This window comes from Quercus robur, chromosome 9 (assembly GCF_932294415.1).
Source record: "Quercus robur chromosome 9, dhQueRobu3.1, whole genome shotgun sequence".
NCBI lineage: Eukaryota > Viridiplantae > Streptophyta > Magnoliopsida > Fagales > Fagaceae > Quercus > Quercus robur.
Genome location: NC_065542.1, coordinates 27042256 through 27049588, shown reverse-complemented (window position 1 = coordinate 27049588; position 7333 = coordinate 27042256). Strand labels below are relative to the sequence as shown.

General features: G+C 40.3%; 1 long non-coding RNA gene across 1 annotated transcript; it reads right to left on the bottom strand.

Annotated features, from left to right (window-relative positions):
• Positions 1-4328: 4328 nt before the first annotated feature.
• Positions 4329-5012, bottom strand: LOC126700230 (uncharacterized). Its single transcript, XR_007647083.1, has 2 exons — positions 4894-5012; positions 4329-4815 (listed from the first exon to the last, which is right to left on the bottom strand). It is a non-coding gene; the product is annotated as an uncharacterized LOC126700230 (long non-coding RNA).
• Between the last annotated feature and the right edge of the window lie 2321 nt (positions 5013-7333).

Genomic DNA, 7333 nt, shown 5'->3' with positions numbered 1-7333 from the left:
ATTTAGTTGATGATGAGCTGCATAGGGGCACATCCGAAAATGAAAATGATCACGGACTTGGTGATGATGCAACCCATATCGATGGTACTAGGGATGACTTCGAGGAGCTCCTAGATACCATGGGTGAACATGAGGATGTTGATCATATTGAAGATGTGGTTGTAGAAAAGAATAGAGAGACATGCCCCGGTCCCGATCCTACGTCGGAATGGTTCACCAAAAACACTTGGGATAATATGTTTGATCCATCACTGGTTATGCAAGCGGAAGTATTACCATCGACGCCTGGGGAGCAGCCAATTAAAGGGATGGTATTCGCGACTAAATTGGCGGTGCGACATGCGTTGACTTGGTACACAGTGCGAGAGAATTTTAGCTTCAAAACTGAGCATTCAGACTCAGAGAGGCCTATGGTGAGTTGCGAGGATGATTCCTGTCCATGGTCAATCCGTGCGATATGTTGCAAGGGAGACAATGTCTGGAAGATTGCAAAATGCAAGGGCCCCCACACGTGCGACAAAATTCAGAATGCTCATGGTGGTCAGATGATTGATTCGGTGTTCCTAGTATATGTACTTAAGCGCTATATACGAGAAGACCCTGCGTATAAGATAAAGAACTTACGCCACGTTGCTTTGGCAGACTTAAAACACGAAGTATCTCACTACAAGGTATTCTATTCTTTAACTTGCATTCTATTTTCAATACAACGTAGAGACATCAGTCTTTTGGGAAGTATAATCATGATATTTTTTTTCCCAAAACCCATGAATAATTTATATTATGAAAATTGAAATTGAAAAAAGAAAAGAAAAAAAGGAATGCGGAGCTAAGAAATATTATAGCCTTACAAGTCTTGATTTGTTTTCTTCAAGTTTTTTTTATTTAACTTGTATTCATTTCTAACGTAATCATTATGGTTCACATACAGGGTATGGGATGCCAAACAAAAGGCCGTTGCAGCTATATACAGGGATTTTAAGGAGTCTTATGCAGTATTGCCGCGTTTTTTGGCAGGACTTAAGGATGCAAGTCTGGGTACAAAGTATAAGTTACTAGTGGACGATAATTATGAACGGGGAACTTGTACATTCAAGTCCATATTTTGGGCGTTTCGTCCATGTATTGTTGGGTTCAAGAAGTGTAGGCCTGTGATTAGCATTGGTGCAACCCACCTCTATGAAAAATATAAAGGGAAATTGATGATTGCAATGGCGACAGATGCTAATAATAAGATTTATCCAGTAGCCTTCGCCGTTGTCGAGAGCGAGAGCATAGAGACTTGGGGTTGGTTCTTGGGTTGTATAAGAACGTATGTTACCGATCGGAGACACCTGTATGTCATATCTGATAGACACCCTGGGATACAAGCTATCTTTAGAGACATTAATCGAGACTTTTCCCTGTGGCCTCCCATGACATAACATCGTTACTGCCTTCGTCATCTATGTAGTAACGTCAACACTAGATGGAACAATGAAACTTTAAAGAATCTAGTATGGAGGGCAGCAAGTGCTACCCAGGAGCGAAAGTTCAATGCCACTTTTGAGTTAATTGAGAATGTCAACCGGGATGCGCACCAATATCTGAAGGATGTGCCCAAAGAGAAATGGGCTCTAACTTTTGACAAGGGTTATCGTTATGGGGCGATGACTACAAATGTCTCCGAGTGCTTCAATGGTGTTCTAAAGGGTGCTTGTAGCCTGCCTATTACGGCAATGGTGAAATACACATGGTTCAAATTGAATTCTTACTTCGATGATCATCGCAATAAGAGCATAGCACAGTTAAATTCGGGACAAAAATGGACTAAATATGCCTTGGATATATTCATGAGAAATAAGGCGAAGGCGGAGCATCACAGGGTGACGAGATTGAGCGCGCAACAACAATCATATCAAGTAGATACACCACATACTTATGCAAGTGATGGACATGGGGATCACACACATGGAGTTAATTTGTTGCGAAGAACTTGCACATATCAGAAATGGAAGCTGTACAAGATACCATGTTCACATGTCATTACAGTTTGTATTAGGTATCAACATGATGCAGAGCAGTACATTGACCCATGCTATAGCGTGGATGCACTGTTCCGGAGCTATGCTCCCGTTTTCCCTGCATTGAAAGATAGATTATCATGGCCAGATCCTGAAGAAACTCGAAGGTCCTCCCTAACCCCTGATTGATTTGAGAGAAAGGTCGCCCTGTCTCAACACGAATCAGGAATGAGATGGACGAGGGCGGGAAACGACCGAGAACCACACCATGGAAGGAGAGGGGGAGGAAGGTGCAATGCGGGTTGTGTGACCAAGAGGGGCATAACCGAAGAACATGCCCTAAACGGAATGAGGTACTGACGAGTGATGGTCTCGCAGACTAGGTACGCTAAGTTTGAACCATGGCATTCTTCTAAATGCAACTTGAAACAAAATGCATGCTATATGCCATTCAATTATGTATTTTTATAACTTAAGAAATATTGAAAAAAATTTTAAGGACCAAATATGACATATATACTATAAGCTACTTTCCCTATAGGATGCATACATGGTTGAGTTTAATTGTCTTTGGGAAAGATAACACTAAATTAATCAATTAAGTATAATCATGTGGTTATATTCAATTGGGGAACCTAAGTTTTGCCCATTATGCAGAAGAAAGTGCATCAGCTATGCATAGTTCTCTCTCTTTCTTTCAAAATGACATTAGAAATGTGTTTGTTTGTTTAAGACAAGCTGTGGTTGCATACGGATGATATTAAGTCTTAGATCTTAATTTTTTCAACGAATATCTAAAGTTAATGTGGAGAGCTTATTGCAATGAAATCTAATGCCAAATTTTGAACCTTTTTGGGGTTTCTTTCGGTCATAGTTGCAATGGCATATCACTTTTTATCTCTCTCTCCCCAGTTTTGTTTGAATTTTACTTTCCTATGTTCCTGTGAGTGACTGTTGTGTGGGTGAAAAGAAATGAGTATGCTTTTGTTAAGGTACAGGTAGTGGGATTAATAGTGATTTACAGCAAATACTAGAGTGTAAATACTGGATGCACATGTTAAGTCATTTGCTAAAGAACAACTTTTTTGTTTGATCAATCAGGTGCACATGATTAATGAATATAACTGGAATAATTCACATGTGTTTAGTTGGCTGAGTGAGTGAAGATTTAGTCAATGCATTTCTTAAATTTAGGTTTTTAATTGATCAAAATTTTTGTTTCTTCAAGTGTAAATGATGCTTCAAAATCCTAATTTATATTTCTTCCCCTCTATCTTTTAGTAACCAAATGAAGCTCAATTCTCCTCCCCCACCCCTCCCTTTACCCTTTTACTCTTTGCTTTTTTATAATTCTTTATTTGGTTGAGATAATGGTGGAGAACAAAAGAGAACAAGGGCCTTAGTCCTATGTTCTCTTTCTCATTGTTCCCAACAGTTTGGTTAATGCCCAAGTGTTTCTCTTCTTAAGTTCCATATAATGAATTTGGAATCCCAAAATTGATTTGTTATTTTCCCACTTTCTCATATTGACCAGACATAAATTAATTTCCATGTTTCTTGCAGATAGAGTTCTGCATCAGCTTGTTCCTGTGCTGGCAATGTTATATTCCTGTACCAATTTACCTGCGAAAATGCCATTTTGTTTGAAATTGTAGTCTGTACTTTCAATGGTTACTGCTCTTGATCTTTGACTCTTATCATGTGTACACTTTAAGTTGATGATATTTTACTCTTTCAGAATGCAATGTTCTTGGTTTCTCATATAAGCTTCTGCCTTTGCTTGGGATGGAAAATATCAGTTATGAACAAATATTATATTTTTTTTCGTGTGTTTTTGGTTGGGGACATGAGTTGAACTTATGTGTAGTGGCACCTCGAGAGTGATATAAATGATTATCACCAATTCTTGGTAGTTTATACCCATCTGCTCTTCTTCCATTAAAGATAAATGCACGGGACAAAAATGCAGCATTTGATATTGAGATTTTAAAGTGAACAGATTAACTTGCTCTACATTAGAAAACGATTTTTTTTTGGTGATTCACCTCTATCATTCCAATGTGGAATGATAATATTAAGCATCAAACTAAAGATGTATGGTTCATGAGGACTATATAAATTAGGTGCAAAAAGAACAATGTATAATTTCCCCTGACAAGTAATAACAATGAATTTGTACAAATTATATATAATAACACCAGCATTTATGATAAGAATCAAATTCCTCATTCTTATGATGAAATTTGACCTTTTGACATCACAGTTCATAGAGGTATTGATTTTCCCAATCTGTTCCAGTTGATGTGTCTCATGGACAAGGTAATATTCAATCTTTAATTACATACTATACTATAAAGACTCAACAAATCAACAGTACCACAAGTTAATCCTGCATCATGGTATGCCTTCCATAGAATAGAAGTCACAATTCAGCCTACCCCCAATACAAAATCAATCAATATTCAAAATTTCAAAAAAAAAAAATCTATATAATATATATTCCATCAAGTACACCGGTTTGCTTCTGACCAAACCTGAATTAAACCATTCACTTAGTTCACAGGTAGGACAAGGGACCCTACAAAGACCAGAGTAATTTATCTCAACAAGATAAGGACAAACCTGAACAGCAGCCCCAAGAGCAACAACTTCATCAGGATTTACAGTCACATCGGGCTCTTTTCCGGTCATCTTCCTCATAAGCTCCTGAACAGTTGGGATGTGAGTAGAACCACCAACAATGATTACTTCATCTAAATCTTTGAAGGAAAGATTTGCATCTTTCAAGGCAGTTTCAACTGGTCTTCGTAGCCTAAGGAAAAAATAGATTTCAGTTGTAATCCACTGAACTTATGCAGGCAAATAGGTATTCATATTGGAAAAAACATACCATTTTAAATCAAGATTGAGAGGGAGATTGAGAAAGTGAGTGATGAGAGAGTAGCTATGGGAATGTGGGTAAGTTGGGTTTCAGAAAATTGAGAGAGAAAGGAGTGACGTTCGGATAAAATAAGCTGCCAGTACAGAATGGTACTCGAGCTTGATGGACTCGGGTACCATGTACAAGCTGTATAATCTGCCTAATTTTTTGAAATTAGGCAGATTGGTACCCGAGTTTGGTGGACTCGGGTACTTTGTGAAGTACCTGAGCCCACCAAGCTCGGGTACAATCTACCTAATTTTTTGAAACAGGCTGATTGGTACTCGAGTTTGGTGGACTTAGGTACTTTGTGAAGTACCCGAGTCCACCAAACTCGGGTACCAATGTGCCTATTTTAAAAATAGGCAGATTGGTACCCAAGTTTGGTGGGCTCGGGTACCAATCTGCCTAATATGTTAAAAACAGGCAGATTTACATTGGGTAAATTCTTTTTGTTTTTTTTTTTTTGGGTTTTCTCTCTAGGTTTTCTCTGGAAACCCTAGGGGTGAAAAAGGTGGCTAGCATAGCATAAGGGTTGCCTTTAGGCAAACTTTCTCTCTGTGCAAATGGTAGAATCGTTTATTTCCAAAGCTAACATGGAAGAGTTAACAGATAGGTGTGCAAGGCTAAAGTTGTCGGTGAGAGAAGATGTTGAAGTTGCAATACAAGCACCATTGATGGAGGATGGACCTGTCCTTATCAGGAAGTTTTGCATGAAGCGCAGAATAAATCTGGATTCCGTGGTCTGAGTGATGAGATCGGTTTGGAGGACGGAGCATGATTTCGAGGTTAGCGACCTGGGAGAGAATAAGGTAATTGTTCTATTCCAAAAGAAAGAAGATATGGAGAAGGTGCTGCTTCTTAGTCCATGGTCATTTGATAAGTACCTACTAATCCTCCATAAGTTGGTGCACGGAGAGGCAGTGAAGGATACCAAGTTTGACAGGTCGCCATTTTGGGTCCAACTACATGGATTGCCCACGATGTGTCAAACCAAGGAAGTGGGTATGAGTATCGGTGCAACCTTGGGGGAGGTGGAGAAGGTGGATGCCAATGGGAAAGGTTTTTGCTTGGGGAGCTTTCTGCATATAAGGGTTCTTATGGACGTTTCCTTGCCGTTATGTAGAGGCCGTAAGGTGCGACTTGGTGATTACGGGCTAAAATGGGTGGATTTCAGATATGAGAGACTCCAGTATTCTGCTATCTATGCGGGAAGGTAGACCATGATGAAAAGGACCGCCTGCAATGGATTCGAAGTAAGGATACATTATGGCCAGAAGAGAAACAGTTTGGTCCATGGTTAAGAGCATCGCAAGACAAAACCCAAAAATCCCAGCTAGTTACGGCAGAGAAAGATGGAGAAACCAGACCTGGCGTGGGTGCAAAGAAGAACATGGAAAGGAGATCGGATGGCCAGGTGGTTTCAACGTCGGCAAGAATGAACGACGGTGAAACCAGGCCAGACGAGATGGGAAGGACGGTGATCCCTAGGGCTGACGTGGAGGAGAGAACAGGTTCACTAAATCATGATTGCATTAAAAATCCGAATTTTCTGTATGTTTCAAATTTTGAGCAGCAAATCCGGGAATTAGATGCCGCCATTAATGGTAACATTCCCAGTATGGAGTTAGTAACAATTCAGGAAGCATATTTGGGAAGGGAGGAAAGTGCGCACGTCTTGGAGGAAAACGCGCTGAAACAGAGTAGGAAGAGCCATGCATTTAGGCCAAATGAGGAATCCCAAGCCCAACCAACCAATGTTGGGCCTCAGAGCATTGCTCTTAAGCCCATGCAGGAACAAATAGGGAACGTGAGCCTTTTTCATCCTGGGATTAATTTTAATTTGGGGCTGCCTTCTCCAAAACTTAATAAGGCCCAAAGTATGAAGAAAACAAAAGGTGGTAACCAAAGGAAGATGAAAGAAAACAGAGAGGTTCGTGGAGCAGAGGAGAAACCGGATGAGGAAACACAACCTCATGAAGAGAAGTACACTGTAGACGGAGCCATGGAGATTGAGATGGCTGTTACAGGAACAAAAAGAAGAACAAGAGTACCCTTAGCTGAACTAGAAAATAAAGAAGACAATGGGAAAAGAATTAAAGTGGCTGGTGAGATTAAGGAACTCAGTAAGCTCTTCGTACAACAGTTGGGATCGGCAGCGGCTGCTGTGCAGCCCCGCCGGGCACAATAAGTGCCATCAGTTGGAACTGTAGGGGGCTTGGGAACCCCCTAACAGTTAATGCGCTCCAAAGAGTGGTGTTGGAGAAAGATCCCACCTTAGTATTTCTAATGGAGACTAAGTTCGATGTTACGGAGATGGACAGAGTTAAACAGAAGGTGGAAAGGCAGCAAGGACTGGTGGTTCCAAGTATAAGTAGGGCAGGAGGGTTAGCACTATTGTGGAAGAACT